The sequence below is a fragment of the Arvicola amphibius genome, chromosome 7 (genome assembly GCF_903992535.2).
Source record: "Arvicola amphibius chromosome 7, mArvAmp1.2, whole genome shotgun sequence".
Taxonomy (NCBI): Eukaryota; Metazoa; Chordata; class Mammalia; order Rodentia; family Cricetidae; genus Arvicola; species Arvicola amphibius.
The window spans coordinates 122,731,395-122,750,227 of record NC_052053.1 but is presented as its reverse complement, the minus strand read 5'-3'; the positions used below and the strand labels follow the sequence as shown (position 1 = coordinate 122,750,227).

General features: G+C 40.5%; 1 protein-coding gene and 1 pseudogene across 3 annotated transcripts in view; both read right to left on the bottom strand.

Annotated features, from left to right (window-relative positions):
• Strn3 (striatin 3) overlaps window positions 1–18,833 on the bottom strand; it is an 86,792-nt gene that overhangs the window by 61,982 nt on the left and 5,977 nt on the right. The window lies entirely within an intron of this gene.
• On the bottom strand, window positions 789–13,031 carry LOC119818773 (annotated as a pseudogene).

Genomic DNA, 18,833 nt, shown 5'->3' with positions numbered 1-18,833 from the left:
CAAATAGTTTCATCAACTGAGGGTGTGAGTTTATGGGAGGCTACTCTATTCAAACCACTACAATTCACTTAATTCTTATTATGAGGGGATGGCTTTAAAATACCTCAAGTAAAATAACCACTAATTAAAACCACTGAGAAACAAACTTTTATGGAGTGCACTGTTCTCACTGAACTTGTACCACTTCAAGAATAACAAACTTAATCATTTGAACAACCATTTAGAAAAGTCCTACAAGACGTTATCCAACTCTTTTTTTGGTTGCATTTATTTATTTCCTATATATGAGAGAGTGCACAAGCAGTACAAGACAGCTGTGGTAGTCAGAGGACAACCTGAGGGAGTTGGTTCGTGCCTTCTACCATGAAGATCCTGGCGATCAAACTCAGGTTAGCAAGTAACTTTACCACAACTCACCAGTCCTTTCTAACTATCTCAAACTGCTTAAAAATTAATTTTTATTTTATGAATCTTTGGGGGGGTGTAAACCCAGAAACTACTTCAGCAGCCCTTATCTTTTCTCTCTGGTTTTTTTAAATATTTAAATATTTAAATATTTATTTATTTATTTATTATGTATACAATATTCTGTCTGTGTGTATATCTGCAGGCCAGAAGAGGGCACCAGACCCCTTTACAGATGGTTGTGAGCCACCATGTGGTTGCTGGGAATTGAACTCAGGACCTTTGGAAGAGCAGGCAATGCTCTTAACCTCTGAGCCATCTCTCCAGCCCTCTCTCTGATTTTTTGTTTTGTTTTGTTTTGAAGACAACATCTCTTTATTGTCTCAGTCCGCACCTGGCCCAGAAGTGGCTTCATCAGCAGCCTCTGGTCCAGGGGAGATCTTGGTGGTGGTCTGTGTGAAGGGGGAGGAGGGAGAAGGGAGTACTAGCAGAGGCCACGGGTGCTTCAGGACTGTGTGAGTACGGCACTGGTCCACTCGCTGACAGGTGCCCTCCTTGAATTGTTTGCATGGAAATGTCTTCAAGCAGCTGCCCACTGGGCTGGTCCTCAGCTGGCTCCTTCCACTTATTCTGTAGCAACCTCCGCTTGCCTCTCCTTCATATCTTTACTTGCTGCCTTGCCCCCTGGCTGGGCACTGGGTTGGGTACCCCAGGTGGCTTTCTGAATTGGTCTGGAAGTGCTTGAGTCCTTGCTGGCTGGAGCTGGGGTTCGAGTCTTCCCGGATGTTGAAGTTGGCCTTCAATCTGGGCTTTACAGAGAGAATTTGGAATGCTGAGCTGGTTTCTGACAGCCACTTCCGTTTCAAGTAGACAGTCTTCCCAACATGATGTTCCAGAGAGCTGGCAGAGTGGGTAGGGTCAGGGGGTCAGGGGAGGCATCTATCTTTCCTGCATCCTTACAGGCATGGGAGAGAAAGATGAAAGATTCAGTGTGAAAGCAAGCTGACCAAAGCTGCAGACAGCAGTGTGTGTTGCAGTGGGAGGTGCTGCTCAGTTGGTCCAGTACATAGTAGAAAGGGACATCAGGAAGTTCCTTACCACCAACACTCAGAACACCTTGAATCTGCTTGAAGGTATGGATGGATGCAGCCAGGGTTAGAGGTCACTGTCTAGGTCATGGATGGCCTCTGCCCACATGAGGCATCCAAGCTGGTGTTGCTGTCCACAATGAGTCACACGCAGGTCACTGGAGGACCACAGGCCACAGAAAACTTGACCTTGCCAACAGGGTCTCCTGACACTTTGCCAAGGCATTGCAGGTAGAAGGCTCCGCAACCACACACTGGAACACCAGGCCCTGCTTGCTGATGACTTAACCTAGGCCTGGCCTGTGAAAATGAGCCCAAAAAACGAGACAAAGAAAGAAGTCAGCGCTGATGCTGAGTAGCAGCATTGGTAGAAGTTGGAGTGCACATGCGCGCTATGCAGAACAATTCTCAGGGCCATTTCATTGCAGGCCCAGCTCTTGAGGGCCATACATGGCCCCATACTTGCAATAGCACATCTCTCTGCTATTCCCTGACAATACTGCCATGTCCATGCAGGTGTCACACAGAAGTCCTCCATTCACAGCCTGCACTGCTGCATCCAGTCAGGGGGTGAGACTGTCACAGGGGTCCAAGTAAATAACATCAGAACACTCAGATGCCTTTCGTTGTTGGTACATCAGCATCCGGGCATCTGCCTAGTTGGGCTATACAAGATGTGCCACACCACTGAGCTGATTTTGGCCCTACAGTCCAAGCAGAAGAATCATTGGTAAGCACAGACTGGAGGCCAGGAACTTCCAGAACAAATCAGATGGAGCACAGACCAGAAGCTGACAGGCCTTTCAGCACTTCGTAGTTCTTCCTTGCAGATCTCACCAAGTGCAGCAGTCAAAGGCTAGTAGTCTTCTGAGGCCAGGGTTTCCTTCTCTTTCTGTTCAGCCTTTTTCTCCTCTTGCTCAGACAAGTTCTCAGTCACTTTTTGCAAGTCCTTTTTTTCTTGGCACCTTGATCTGGATTCCCTTGGCCTGATGAATCTGAGCAAACTCAGTGATCACAGCACATTTCTCTGCTCACAGGACCCAACAAGTCACTTCCCACATTAGGCTGAATGGCCATGTTGGCAGACAGGGTGACCTGGTCACGTGACTCTTTTTAAAAGAGTTTCTTGCTAATGTCCAATGTCCAGGATGGCCTTGAATTTGAGATATTCCTACTCCAACCTCCAGAGAATTAAAATTATAGGTACATGCTAGGTAGTGATGGCACACACCTGTAACCCCAGCACTCAGGAGGCAGAGGCAGACAGATCTCTGTAGTTTGAGGCCAGCCTGGTCTACAAAGCAAGTTCCAGGACAGTAAGACTATTACACAGGGGCTGGAGAGATGACTCAGCAGTTAAGAGCTTGACTGCCCTTCCAGAGAACCCGGGTTCAATTCCCAGCACCCACCTGGCAGCTCACAACTGTCTAAAAATCCAGTTCCAGGGGATCTGACACCTTCACACCAATGCACATAGTTAAATAAACCATAAGAAATATTAAAAAAGACTATTACACAGAGAAACCCTGTCATGAAAAACAAAACAAAACAACTACCATTTGATCTCTTGTCTTAATCCAGAACTGAAAACATAGTCTCAGAATCTGCACAAGTTAACATACGCACTATTCACAAAGGCTAAGAAGTAGAAGCCAAATATCTATCAACAGATTAAAAGACAAGCAAAAAATTCATGTATGTGTCTCACACACACACACACACACACACACACACAGAGAGAGAGAGAAATATTATTCCAGTATGGTAGCACGGGTCTATGACCCTGGCACTTGCAAAGAAAGAGAATCTGAAGCTCAAGATCATCCTCAGCTACATAGTCAATTCAAGGCCAGCCTGGACTACATGAGAAATTGTCAGTCACACACGTGTGCAAAGCACGGAGTGAGGGAGATAGGGAATACAGTAATAAAAGGAAACTTTGGCATATGATACAACACATGGTTGAACCTTGAGGACAGTATAAGAGGGGGAGTCAAAAGAAAAATACCATTCCACTTGTATGATGACCCAGCACATTAAAAGATAATTTAGAAACAGAAAGTAGAATGAGGGATAGCAGGAGTTGGGGAGAAAGAGGAAACATTCTAGGAACTGGTTGTGTAACAAGATTAAATACTTAACACTAAATGTACACTGAACTGTGCATTTAGAATTGTGGCAAATTTTAACAGGTTACGGGAACATATGCATGTAATCCCATTCCTAGAGATACAAGGGAATCATGAGTTCAAGACCAAATTGGGCTTCATGGACAAACCAGACCCTATCTGAGAGAGCAAAAATCAAACAGTAACAATGATTCTTCTAAGGTTAGAATGTTTGGACTTCTGAGTAACTCATAAAAAAACATGTAATTTTCCTGCCTTTTATTATAAAACAATTATTTCACATTAGAAATATTTAATATTTATCTTAAAATTACCTCTATTATTATCCTTAATATTAGCCCTCAACAATCAAATTACTATTACCTAACATGAACATTAAGTGCAAATGCAAACTGATGCAAGCAACAGTAATGATAAAGATGATCTGCAGGGCAGATAATCCACTGCTGGAACTATAATACTGACTTAAGTCTAGCATATATTTGTGAAGAGTTTCCATTACTTGACAACTTATAGTCATTAGGAGAAGTTTCCAAAGTTAACTGTGAAATCATCTTCCTGGAAAGTTAAAAATAAATTAGACCCATCTATCCAAAATGCTATCCCTCCCTAAACTACTTGTTGGTATTAAAGTATCTAGATACTATTTAACATTGTTCCTAGGAACAAAATGATTCCAAAAAGTCATTTTAAAAAAATTACTCAATTTTAGAACTCTAATACTCTTTTCTTAGGAATTAAAGAAAATCAAGAGAAGAGATAAGATACTGATCCAAGAACACTAACCTGGACATCTAGACAGATATATATTCGAATCCCTATTTATCACTAGCGAAATTTATAAATGCCCATTTGCCTTTCTTGGCTTCTTCACTTGTTAAATGTGAAAACTGAATCGAATGTCTTTTAAGATATGTTAACAACACGCCTGTCCGAGTTTGGTACATGAACCCATGGTGGAAGGAAAGTACCAACTCCCAGATTGTCTTTTATCTATCTCACACACACATACAAACACACACACCACTCACCATAGCACATGCATGAATACATACATAAACAAATAAATATACATAAAAAATCTAATGATATGCTAACTAAATTCAATTTCTACAATTATTTTAAGATTGTATTGTGACATTTTCAATGCTGAATGGTTAATTCATTTATATACATTAAAATCAAAACAGTCTTTTCAAAATGTCTTAATAATACCACCCACCCATCTTGACGGTATACAACTTAAAAGCAAAGAAGACAGAGCTCAGCAAGTAAAGTTATCTGTGAGCAGGCCTGATCCCAAGATTCCAAGAGCAGGAGAGTTGTCCTTTGACAGACACTGACATACATACACACCCCTGTACACGCATGTACAATAAGTAAATTTAAATATATATATAAAACTCTATGCCTGTGTGAGTTTCAATCTTTTTTCTTTGTATTTTTGGGGCCAGGGTTTCTCTTTGTAGCCCTGGCCGTCCTGGAACTTACCTTTGTAGACCAAAGCCTCAAATTCTACGATCTACCTGCCTCTGCCTCCCAAGTGATGGAATTAAAAGTGGGCACCAACATGCCCTGCCATTAAGTATTTCTCAAAAAAAAAAAGAAAAACATACAACTTGAGAGAATTACATTCTACAGCTTTCTCTTTAGAAGTATTAATTCATTAAAGAAGAAGAAAATCAGACATAATCATAGATGCCTCTAATCCCAGGCTAAAGCAGAAAGATCAAAAAGCAAACAAATATGGTTAGAGGGGCTGTCTCAAAAAAAAAAAAAAAAAAAAAAGACCACACCTGGTAATAGAGGCCCCTAACTAACTACAGACTGAAGAAGTTCTGCAGAATTATCAGAGTTTAGGCCTGTCAGGGCTTCACTAAGTTTAGCCTTAGTGGCACCCTATCTCAAAACAAGAAGGACTGAAATAAAGCTCAATGGTAGGGCACTTCTCAGCATAAGGTCCTAGATTCAATCCCCAGCATCAAAAAGGAGGTCAAAGGAAAGGAGGAGAAAGGGACAGAAGGGAGAGGGGAGCTAATCACTGTTTGTTTTTGTTTTCTTAAATGAAAGTGAATCTAGCAGTCACAGTGATATATTAACCTATCTCCCTTCTGGAATGATTTATTTATTGTCCAGCTGTTGGGAGTGGTACAGGAAAGCAAACAGCTCTCAGCTGTCAGTTCTCTTCCTTCAGGAACTGCCTGATTCTCAACCGAGCTGCCTGCCTCCCGAAGTCACCTTCACCTGATGTTTACTCAAAACACAGACTTAAGGGCATAAGCCTTGATTCCAAATTAGGGCATCTCTAAATCTATGCTAACTCCAAGTTCCGAAATGTGGCCAACTGAACTTTTTGCCCATCCTGTATTAAAGCCCAACAAACACACGTGCCAAATGGTATCTCAGCTACGGTAAGAGAAGATGCCCAGTTTGTAACCGCTGGTGAAAATGGTTTAAGAAAGCAGACTTTAAAATGAAGTGAGGTCGCCAACAACCTGGCATCCCGGCTGCCAAACGCCATCAATGGTAGTGATGGTACTAAAAGCAAAAGCAGAAATATAACCAATAAAACTTCCCCATGTGGTAACCCAAATATCCCAGTAGAAGACAAAAGCTGACAACTCCTTTTGGTAAATAATTTTTGTTTCAGTCCTCTTGTTTTCGTTATACATCTCTTTAAATAGAAAGGAGGAAGATGGCTCAGCAGTTAAGAGCATTTGCTTCCAAGTTCAGTTCACATTACCCACCTATGGTGGCTCTATAACTCTAGCTCCCCAAGAGGACCTCCGGCCCCAACACACACACACACACACACACACACACACACACTTAAAAAATTTTAAATTTTTTAAATTTTTTAAAAAAATAGTTACTAAAAATCCAAGTAGGTTCTAAAAAGAGTTAAGTTTGCAAGCCATATTTTGCTAACCTCTTCACTAGAAAATGAAAAATACAAAAGCATTTTTGAAGTATGAGGAAAACAGTAATTGCAGAGAACCATGAAAAATTAGTTTTGTAAAAGACAACCCATTAAAAAAAAGTAACAAGAAAAGTAGAAGGTCAGGGCTGGAGAGATAGCTCAGTGGTTAAGAGCATTGCCTGCTCTTCCAAAGGTCCTGAGTTCAATTCCCAGCAACCACATGGTGGCTCACAACCATCTGTAATGAGGTCTGGTGCCCTCTTCTGGCCTGCAAACATACACACAGACAGAATATTGTATACATAATAAATAAATAAATATTTAAAAAAAAAAAGAAAAGTAGAAGGTCAGAAAATTCTTCAGTTATTTTTCAGATACTTCTCTCCTATAGCAAGATGACACCAAAGACAGCCAGGATCGGAATAGTCAGAAGAGTAGCAGATCAAAATTAAATCAAAATTTAATCCCAACTCTAATCAAAATAAAATTCTCAACTTGGGAAGATCTGTTAAACCAAGGTTAGGATTCACATGGGAAGGGGAAGTAACTGGAACCTCGAAAAATGGACGAAGCATGTGGGATGATTAACACGAAACTCTTCCAGCCCCAGTATATGTCTTCTTTTTCCTGCATGTTGTGTTTTGACATCTTAAAACCTTTCTGGTTAGGGAGACTGGACCTCTCAGAACTAGCCAATTCTTACAAGACTCAGTAGGGAGCCTGCCTTTCTTGCTACACAAACTATACAGTCCTCATTTTTTGCCTGTAATTCCCAGGGCCTGACAACGAGGCCTTAATCCCCCTAGAGCCAGAAATCAGTTAACCCATTCTGTAGAACCTCCCCCAAATTACTCAACCAGTCCCAACCTATGCCCTTCTATAAAAAAACCACAACAGTCAGATGGTGGTGACGGCGCATGCCTTTAATCCCAGCACCCGGGAGGCAGAGGTTGGTGGATCTCTGTGAGTTCAAGGCCAGCCTGGTCTACAGAGCGAGTTCTAGGATACCCAGGGCTACTCAGAGAAACACTGTCTCGAAAAACAAAACAAAACAAAAAACCCCCGCAAACGTTCTGACCTCCCTTTCTATCCTTTGCCTCTTAACTATCCTGGAGAACCCTGAAAAGCACTTCTGTATGTTGGGCCTTAAAATAAACTGTTTTTAACTCTCCTATTATCTCGTGTGGCCTCATGATTGACCATTCCAACAAAGAATACAAAACCCCTAAGTTTGTCTGAGCCCTCTAAACTTGAAGAAACTCTTGCATCACTTATTAAGGGCTGGTGTTATTACAGATCCTAGTTTCACAGTAACACTAGAAATGTCAGTAGAAATTGCAGTTAAAAAAAAACTGAAATTCAAATAAAAAAAAAAAAAAAGAGCCAGGCGGTGATGGCACATGTTAATCCCAGCACTCGGGAAGCAGAGGCACGAGGACTTCTGTGAGTTTGAGGCCAGCTTGGTCTACAGAGCAAGTTTCAGAATAGGCTCCAAAAGCTACAGAGAATCCCTTTCAAAAAACAAAACAAAAAACCTGAAATTCAGTGCTCCATACAAGCAGTAAGAACACTAGCAAAAGAATAAAAATGGGAGCTGGAGAGATGGCTCAGAGGTTAAGAGCACTGCCTGCTCTTCCAAAGGTCCTGAGTTCAATTCCCAGCAACCACATGGTGGCTGACAACCATCTGTAGTGGGGTCTGGTGCCCTCTTCTGGCCTGCAGGCATACACACAGACAGAATATTGTATACATAATAAACAAATAAATATTTTTTTTAAAAAAAGAATAAAAATGAACTAATTACTCCTGTACTATGGAAATTAACCAAAGGACTGAAGCAATCCAGGGGTGTTTAAAACAAGGGGCTGTACATTGGTAAATACGGCAACCTAGCGACACTCCACACGAAGCTATGAAAACCACTAAGCAGCAATCACAGTTAAAATCAGAAGCCAGTAGATGGGACAGAAGAGGCCTGGAACCCTTCCAAGCAGGAGGGCACAGGCGAGAGAAATGTGGAAGGGAGAGGGATGGTGAGGGAAGTCAGCCTGAATTTTACCCAATTCAACGTTGTCTCCAAAACTCTCATTCCCAAAGTTCTGCCACCATTTGACATGCCTTCTGTACTCCTGAAAACTCTACCAGCATCCTTACGTAGATGCTGAACTAGTCTAATGCAAACAAGTCTGCTGTTTGTTTGCTTGCTTGCTTTGCCTCAATTGTTGGACATCTTAGCTACTTGAAATCATTGATTTTAGAGAAAAACAAGTAAGTAAAAAGCTTAAAACCAATGAGATAGGTGTAGAGATTTTTAAATACTGGAACATATTCTGGAATTCTATAAGACTATGTCACATATAGTACTTGGTAAAGAAAGACCAGAGAAAAACCTAAACTTTCACTACAGCAAAATCTCAGGATCCACACAAATCGGAAACGAGTGAGTTCCAGGGCAGCCTATAATATTTGAAGCACTGTCTTCAGAAAAGAAAGAGGAAGAAAAGTGATAGAAATGAAAAACTCAATAAATTGACTCAAGAGCAGATATAAGCAGACAGAAGGAATCAGACAATTTGAAATTTTGTACTGAGAATCAAACAATTGAAGAAAAATTAATCCACAGAAACCTGTAGAATACAACTAAAGAAGTCAATAAATATGAATAAAGATACAGCAGAATAACGACTTTTACAAACTCAGAAGCTCTACTAAATGTGATGAAAAACAGTTGCTCCATGAATTACAAATAAAATAAACTCAGAGATTAACAACACAACACACCATAATCAAACTGTCAGAAGTCGTGAAAAACAGAAAAATCATGAAAACATCCAAAGAAAAGTGACTCATCACAGCTGAATTTCCCATTGGAAACAATGAAGGAAGTGTGCTGAATTCAAATTGCTGAAAGAAAAACTTGCCTGCTTGCCCAGAGTAGATTCAAGCCCTGGCCTAATATGAAAATAAAGAAAGACTGCCTAGGGATGGAGAGACTGCTGCCTAAGTAAAGGTGACCACATTTCATCTCCCAGAACCCACATCAGTATGCATTGAGAAAACAAATTCCATCCATAAATTTGCCTCTGACCTATACATACATGTTGCACTCAACACACAAACACACACACACACACGTCATACATGCACACAGTTACAAAGAAAAATAATTTGGGCTGGGTGGTGGTGGTACACACCTTTAATCCCAGCACTTGAGAGACACAGGCAGGCGAATCTCTGAGTCTGAAGCCAATCTGCTCTACAAAAAATTCCAGGACAGTCAAGGCTATTACACAGAGAAACTTTGGTCTTAGAAAAAAAGAGAGAGACAGAGACAGAGACAGAGAGAGAGAAACAGAGAGACAGAGAGACAGAGACAGAGAGAGAGAGAGAAATATCCATATCCAAACTGGTAACTATGGAAGAGAAGCTGAGTGTACTGGTACATGTCTGCAATCTGAATACTTGAGAGAAGGAAAGGGATGATGGTGAATCTGAGGCCAAACAAGTTACTGAGTTAAATTCAAGGTCAGTCTGAGCAATCTAGTGAGAGATAAATTGAAAAGAGTTGAGTTGTTTTTCTTCCTGATTTAAGAAGCACGTTCATTAAACAATAATTAGAAATCTGCATTGTTTGGGTATACATCGAACATACGTAAATTGTTGAAGAACAGCACAAAGAACAAAGTAGAAAATAAAAGCTTTAGAGGAACATTTTATATTCAATTTTAATTAAACCAGTATTAATTAAAGCTGGATTGTCCTAAATTAAAGTGTTAATGTAATCTACAGGACAGCCACCAAGAAAATCATATATACATGCCAATATGGCGACTCACACCTGTAATCCTAGCACTCAGAAAGCCTGAATGAAGCAAGAGGACTGCCATGAGCTCAAGGCTATCCTAGGCTATATTATTAAATTCAAAGGCAGTCTGGGCTACACAGTAAAACTCTGGTTCAATAAAGAAGAGAAGATGGATGGACAGTAGTAGCGTTCTTCTTTAACCCCAGCACTCAGGAGCAGAGGCAGCTGGCTCTATGGAGACCAGGCTAGCCTACAAAAGAGTTTCACAACAGCCAAAGCTACACAGAGAAACCCTGTCTCAAAAACCAACCGACACCTCCAAAAAATAAGGAAATGAAAAAAAAAAAAAAGAAATAATGGTGATAAAAGCAAATATCTATTCCATTGTATTTGTTGGGCCATTTTTAGTGAGTAAGAAAAAGAAAAGGGGGTTGGGAGCTGCCAACAACCTCACCGCTCAAAGGGGCTGCCTTTTTTTTAATATATATAATTTTTTGAGATAGGATATCATCTAGACTCAAACTCACTATGTAGATGTCTCCTGCCTCTATCTCTCTAGTACTAAAATTACAGACCTGGGTGGCATCACACCCAGTTCATGAAGTACTGAAGACTGAGTCCAGGGCTTTGCAAATGACAGACAAGCACTTTACTAACTCAGCTGTATTCCAGCTTCAAAATTACAACGTGTTTTAATTTGTATTTTCCTGAATGTACTTTTTCTTGCAAAGGATGGGGCAGAGCTAGCTACTGAATCGAAGCCCTCCCAAATGCTAGGCTAGGGCTCTATCGCTGAGCAACAGCCCCAGATCTTTTTTCACATTATTTTTTTTCCTTCTGGTTTTTTGAGACAGGGTTTCTATATGTAGCCCTGGCTTTCATGTACCTTGCTCTGTAGACCAGGCTGGCCTCAAACCTATAGAAATCCACCTGCCCTTCACCACCCTAACCCACACACCCCACCCCAGGATTAAAGGTGTGCGCCAATACACCTGGTAGGCTGTACTTTTTTAAAACAATTTTTTAAAACAAAGTTGAAAACAACATGGAATACTTTCAGTTGAGCTAAGCACCACCTGTACTCATGAAAGCACCTCAAGAGTTACTCATTTTTTAAAATATGTATGTATGTATGTATGTATGTATGTATGTATGTATACAATATTCTGTCTGTGTGCATGCCTGAAGAGGGCACCAGACCTCATTACAGATGGCTGTGAGCCACCATGTGGTTGCTGGGAATTGAACTCAGGACCTTTGGAAGAGCAGGCAATGCTCCTAACCACTGAGCCATCTCTCCAGCCCCAAGAGTTACTCTTTTTTTTTTTTTTTTTTTTTTTTTTTTGGTTTTTCAAGACAGGGTTTCTCTGCAGCTTTTTTAGAGCCTGTCCTTTTTTAGAGCCTCTAACTCACAGAGATCCACCTGCCTCTGCCTCCCGAGTGCTGGGATTAAAGGCGTGCGCCACCACCGCCCGGCAAGAGTTACTCATTTTGAAGGGAAAAAGATCTTGTGCAACTCTACTCATTAACAATTACTTAGCAAATGCCTATAATGTGCTAGGTCCTTGCCCTCTCAGTGGATATCCAAGTGAAATAAAACATCTGATCCTTTCAAAGAACTTATAACCAGCCTACTAGAGGAAAAAGACAACAAAATTAAAACTGAAAACCTTTTATGAAAGGTAATAAAGGGGCTAATCACACCTTTAACCCCGGCACTGGGTGGCGGGGGGGGGGGGGGGCAGAAGCAGGTGAATCTCTCTCTGTTCGAGGCCAGCCTATAGAGCAAGGTACAGACAAGCCAGGGCTACACAGAGAAAATCTGTCTCAAAAAACAAAAACCCACAGAAGGGGTAACAATATGTGCAAACTACAAAGGCACACAAATACAGTGGTAGTACAGAATCTGGCTCCTACTTGTAGTGGTTCGAATGAGAATGGCTCCCTTAAATTCATGTTTACATACTGAGTCCCCAGCTGGTGAACTGGTTGGAGGATTAGGTGTGACCCTGTTGGAAGGAGTGTGGTCTTGTTGGAGGAGATATGTCAATGGGGGTGGGCTGTGGTGGTCTCAAAAGACCACATCAGGCCTAGTGCCTGCCTCTCTTTTTCACCTGCATGCAGATCAGGACGGATATGGCTCTCAGCTACTTTTCCAGCACCATGCTTCCCACCATGGTGACAACAGACTAACTCCAAAACTATAAACAACTCCCCAATTAAATGCTTTCTTCTAAAGAGTTGCCATAGTCATGGTGTCTCTTCACAGCAATAAACAGCAAATAAGACTCCTCCACTGTTACCCCCCACTTCTAAACATGTGAGCTTATGTGTGGCTAGTTCCATTTAAACGGTCCTGGAAAAAAGCAACATGAGAAATGTTACTATGAGAAAAGCTATGTATGGTGGTACACGTCTGTAATCCCAGAAGGTGGAAGGCCTGAGGCAGCGCTTTATGGAGTTCAACACCAATCTGAGCTACAAAACAAATACCAAGCAAGCCTAAAAAATACCTTACTCAATAATTAAGTAAAACCATAGTCTAGGCCTCTCTAAGGTTTAGCTGACACAACTATTAACAGCATATTACACTTACCGATTCCATCTTTTTTTTCCCATACATTTCTTACCCATTCTTCCTTTTGGGACACATCATCTAGTAAAGCCCGGGCATGCACCACCATGTCCCATTTACAAAGTATTAGGAATCAAAACGGAAAGGAGAGACAGACACTTTGAGCTATATTCCCAGTCCTTTAAAAAAAAATTCTCTTTTAAGGTTTCACAAGACTATTGGGTGATGGTGGTGCATGCCTTTAATCCCAACACTCAGGAGGCATAAGCAGGCAGGTGATCTGAGTTCGAGGCCAGCCTGGTCTGCAAAATGAATTCCAGGGTACCCAGGGCTACAAAGAAACCTGTGTGTGTGTGTAGGAGTGGGGTGGGGGCACGTTTAACAAGTCTTTCTCTGTCCCACCAGCAGCTCCCAAATAATAACACAGAGTTATTATTATTAATTATAAAAGCTCGACCTATAGTTTAGGCTTGTTCCTAACTAGCTCTTACGACTTAAAACTAACCCGTTTCTATTAATTTATATTTTACCTTTCTTTCACTCTGTATGTCTGACTCCTTCTATGTCTACTTGGCATCTCCCTGCATCTTCATTGTCTCCTCCTACTCCCTCTCTATGCCCAGAAGTCCCACCTATACCTCCTGCCTAGCTAATAGCTATTCAGCTCTTTATTAAACCAATCACAGCAATGTATCTTTACACAGTATACAAATATCCCACATTTCCCCCTTTTTGTCCAAATAAAAAGGTTGTAATTCTAACACAGTAAAATTATATACAATAAGAACAATTATCAGGTAAGAATTACATTCACAGTGACCAGTCCGTTTGTATTTGGCATATTTGAAGAAAATACTCTATTATCTACCATTTCCTATCATAACTTGTATTACCATTCTAAAACTATTTTTAGACCTCAAAACATTTTCTAATATTTAAGCATTTATGTCTCGCAAACTTAAACACTTTATACATCTTTTGTGAGTTCTTTTCTGAATTTGGTAACAAGAAATACTATAACTAACTCATCTTCAATTCCATCAGAAACTGGAGAAGAATATATTACCTGAGTAAACAGGAAGTACAGAGCAAACAACTTCTAAAACTACAGTAGAAACAACAGTAGCAGCTGGCTGCCTGAACAGTTTTACCCAAGGTTCCTCTGCAACATTGGGGCATCCATCTTTAGCCTACAGGCCTGGAACATTTGACAGACTTTTCTATGAAGCAGGAATTTTGAAGGACTGTTCTACCTTGTCTTGGCAAAGTTTGGAAGTTGCCTTCTTTTGTGTCCTGCTTGTCCAGTTTGGCAGTATACAGTCAGCATTAGAGGAAAGGGAAATTTCTTGCCCAGATGGCTAGTCTTGCCACATAGAAAGCAAACTCCGTATGGCAGCTCTTCAATGATCATCATTCTTTTTTGAAGTAAATTGGTGCTGTCAGGAACAAACATGTCTCACTGTCATGAAAAACCCTGTTTTTTTGTTTTTTAAGGTTTATTTATTATGTATAGACTTCTGCCTCCATGTCCACCTGCAAGCCAGAAGAGGGCACCAAATGTCATTATGGATGATTGTGAGCCACCATATGATTGCTGGGAATTGAATTCAGAACCCCTGTAAGAGCAGACAGTGTTCTTTTTTTTTTTTTTTTTTTCAGACAGTGTTCTTAACCACTGAGTCACCTCCCCAGACCCTATGTTATTAAAACATTTTTTTTTTGTTTTTTCGAGACAGGGTTTCTCTGTAGTTTTGGAGTCTGTCCTAGCTCTTGTAGACTAGGCTGGCCTCGAACTCACAGAGGTCCACCTGCCTCTGCATCCCAAGTGCTAGGATTAAAGGCATGTGCCACCACCACCCGGTTATTAGAACATTTTAAATGCCATATTCTATAGATCTTTAAAGTGTCTGAAGACCATCTATTTAAAATATATCTGTTTAATCTTGAAAGCATATCTAATATGGCTACAAGTTTGATTGTTAGAGATGACTATTAACCTGCATTTCTTAATTATCTTAAATGGTTTATAAGAGCTTTTAAGGACTAGAAGTTTACATTATACTGTTAAATGAGCTGCATGGGTATATTACCTTAAATAATAGAAACATATATACAGTATAACAAAAATAAACTTTTTTTTTGGTTTTTCGAGATAGGATTCTCTGTAGCTTTGGAGCCTGTCCTGTAATTAGGTCTTGTAGACCAGGCCGGCCTCAAACTCACTGAGATCCACCTCTGCCTCCTGAGTGCTGGGATTAAAGGCATGAACCACCACTGCCCAGCTACAAAAATAACCTTAATTTGTATCAATATATAAAAGTCCAAATCAATGTAAAATATTTGAAACTATTAGTTTTTTAGTTTGAAAGTAGATTTAAAAATCTATCAATTTATTCTATCATTTCTATACCCCCCCTTTGTTCTTTTCAGAACAAGACTCCTGAATCTAATCTCTTTGGTTCAGCTTTTTTTCTGACCATGATCAATAACAACTTGTAATCAACACCCCAAAATGATGACAAACATCGATAACCTACCAAAATCACCCACCTCACCTTTTGGGAATGTGTGACAACAGCATCTTTGGGGGACCCTAAATTGGGATAATGGTCAAGTCCTGGAAGAGCTAGCTGTATTATTTTTGCCCAGTCTCTGTGTGATGGGAAAGTGCAAGGCTTATCCAAAGTCCTGGCTGGTGTAGTGTGTGAGGTTGGACCACCTCAGCTAGGAGCTTTGAAGTGGCTCTGGATGAAGAATTTTGAGAAAACAGGCATTCTGAGAGGCTGGATCACCTGAGTTACCTATTTTTACTGGTGTCTGGTCCCTTTTATCTGAAAACACACAAACTTTCAAAGGCAACATATATATCTGCATTAATACAAGTATGAAAAATACAGTGCATACAAGTCAGTTGAAGATGATTTTTTGTTTCATGTTTGAGAAGGTAAAAGGCATCTGTTAACTTTCTAAATTTGTTTAGATTGTATAACCAAACTTTAATTCGTGCCATATAAAAGGATGGCATATAATAAGTCATGAGGGCTCTGTAGCCAACAAGGTTTATCAAGTCTCATCCTGTCTCAGGGCTGTTCCCACATCAAGGAATCAGCATATATGTCACCTGTCCTATAGTCTTTCTTGGTTTCTTTCTTCATGTCACAAGCCAAGATTTTTAGGTCTCCCCCAATCAAATTGGATCTTCATTCATTTTGAAGAGAATCCTAACTTTTTGTTTCCTATGGAAACATTTTCCCCAATGCAACATACTTCCCAACTTCCATTTTGATGCCAAGACATCTCTAAAGTATACAGGCTGGTTTAATTCAGCAGTCCCTTCTATAATCCAATGTCTCTTTTTCAGGAGCTGTCATTCGCTCATCAGCATTCAAAATATTCAAAGTCAATAAAACACCATACAGAACCCAGATGCCCTATGTATTTCCCATTCTTACATGTTTTTGTAAAAATTACCTTACTCTTTCTTTAAAGACTTTACTCTTATTTTTAAACTGTTTTTTTCTAAGACTTTCTATACACCTTTTCTTTCTTCAGAATCTAAGCACATTTTTAAGCATATGTCTGTTCAGAGATTTTCTCCATCTGGTTCTAACTTTCTGTGCCCGCGCATTCCCAGTGTTCTCTGATGCGTGAGCCAAACCTTAAACTGCTAAGCAGGAGGCAGCTAGGCCTTCCACTGCATGGCTCTGCTTAGCACATGGCTGATAATGGCTGTTGGCTCCATCCCCTTCAGGTTACCAAGAGCGGAGCCTCATGCCTGCAGAGCCCTGCTGGCCTGGAGCCGGGTCAATAGGTCTAGGCTCCAGGAGGCAATTCTACCTAGTCTCCCACCAAGTAGTAGCACACCCACCCACTCATAAACCCAGTTCAAGTGCTCAGTAGGAGGGTCTCTTAAAAAGAGTCACACCTCTGTACATGGAGCCTACCCGGGAGACTGCTTTCTCAAGTCCTATGTTGAACGCCCTATGTAGCAAACTTTCTTGTTCAATTATCTTTGGACCGCCAATCTGCAAACATATGAAAGTTAGGCCCATAGCTGAGGTTTGTTCCTAACTAGCTCTTATAACTTTAATTAACCCATTTCTATTAATCTATGTTTTACTATGTGGCTTTTTACCTTTCTTTCATTCTGTATGCCCAACTCCATATCTCATTGGTGTCTGCCCTTTACCTCAATTATTTCCTCCTTTTTCCTCTCTCTGCCTGGATGTCCCACCTAAACCTCCTGTCTAGCTAATGGCCATTCAGAACTTTACTGAACCAATCACAACAAAAAACCTTCACACAGTGTACAAATATCTCACAACAAATAATAATGATGGTTCTTATGAATGACCATTCCTAAGCCCTAACATCAAATAGCTTCTAATGCCACAAAAACAAAGCTAATGACTGACCATGTGCCTTTCTGTCAATTCCTCACCACCACCTGGAAAACTGACTTGCCTTCCACACACCCCACCCTCCACGAGGAACAGAAAAAAGCAAAACAACTTTGATTAAGCCCCTAGAGCCAAACCAAGTTTTAAGGAAGGCAAGCAGAGCACTACAACAAGCTAAAAACTACAACACTGGGAGGTTGCTCAACAAACATCCAAACTCCAAAAACCTTCAACCAAACAGTGATCTGCCTCCGTCCCACTCTTGTGTGTGTATCATGTTGAGTCTACATGTATATATTCAAACACAAACATACACACACACACACACACACACACACACACAAAGGTTAAAGAACAACTTAACAGTAGCCTGTTCTCACCATTACTATGTGAGTCCCAGAGAGTAAACTGAGATCATAAGGCTTGGCAGCAAGCACTTCTATCAGCTGAACCTTTTCTCATTGACTAATTTCTTGAACAAAAGTTACCAAGAGATGAAGATGGTCTTGGCCACAATGTGGATCCTGATTCAAAGAACTCCAAAGATAACTTAGTTGGAAAAACCAAACAATATATTTGATAAAATCAAGAAATTAATCTATCAACAATATGACATAGTAGTCACGCTGTAGCTGCGTTTAATATTAATAACCCATCTTTTAAAATATATAATGCTTTCTCTGCTTTGCTTTGAAACAGTCCCTCCCTCTGTTGCCCAGGTTAGCCTAGAACGTACTGATTAACTAGGCCGGTCTCAAGTTAACAATGATGCTCCTGTCTCACCCTCCCAAGTGTTAGGATTACAAGTATAAGCCAACACATAGGCTTTAGAGTAGAAAAGGTGAAATTACATGGGCCTAAGATCTGCATCAAAATATTATGAGATAGCTGGGCTGTGGTGGCATATGACTTTAATCCCAGCACTCAGAGGCAGATAGATCTCTGTAAATTTGAGGTCAGCCTGGTCTACAGAGAGAGTTCCAGGACAGTCAGGGATAGAGAAACCCTGTCAATAGATAGATAGATAGATAGATAGATAGATAGATAGATAGATAGATAGATAGATAGATAGATAGATAGATGATAGATAGGAAGAACAGACAGACAGACAGACAGACAGACACAGATAGATATAGAGATGGAGAGATGGATAGAGAGAGGAGCTGAGGACAAATGGATAGAAACACTTAAAACAAGTCTGATCAATTAAAAGGCTATAGCTCAGTTGGCAGAGTACTTACCCAGTATGTACAAAGCACTGGGTTCCACCCCCATGACCACACATTAACAAGGTATAATGTTACACTCCTAGAACCCCAATAGTCTCAGGAGTTCACAATTATCCTCCTCTACACAGACACAGGCCAGCCTGGGATACAAGAGACCTTGTCTCAGGGTACAAAGAGACTGATCATAAGGGGCTATTCTTTAAGATGAGTAACAGAGCTTATAGGAGATCACAGACTCTATTTTTTTAAAACATATATTTGAATCACTCTACAATAAAATAC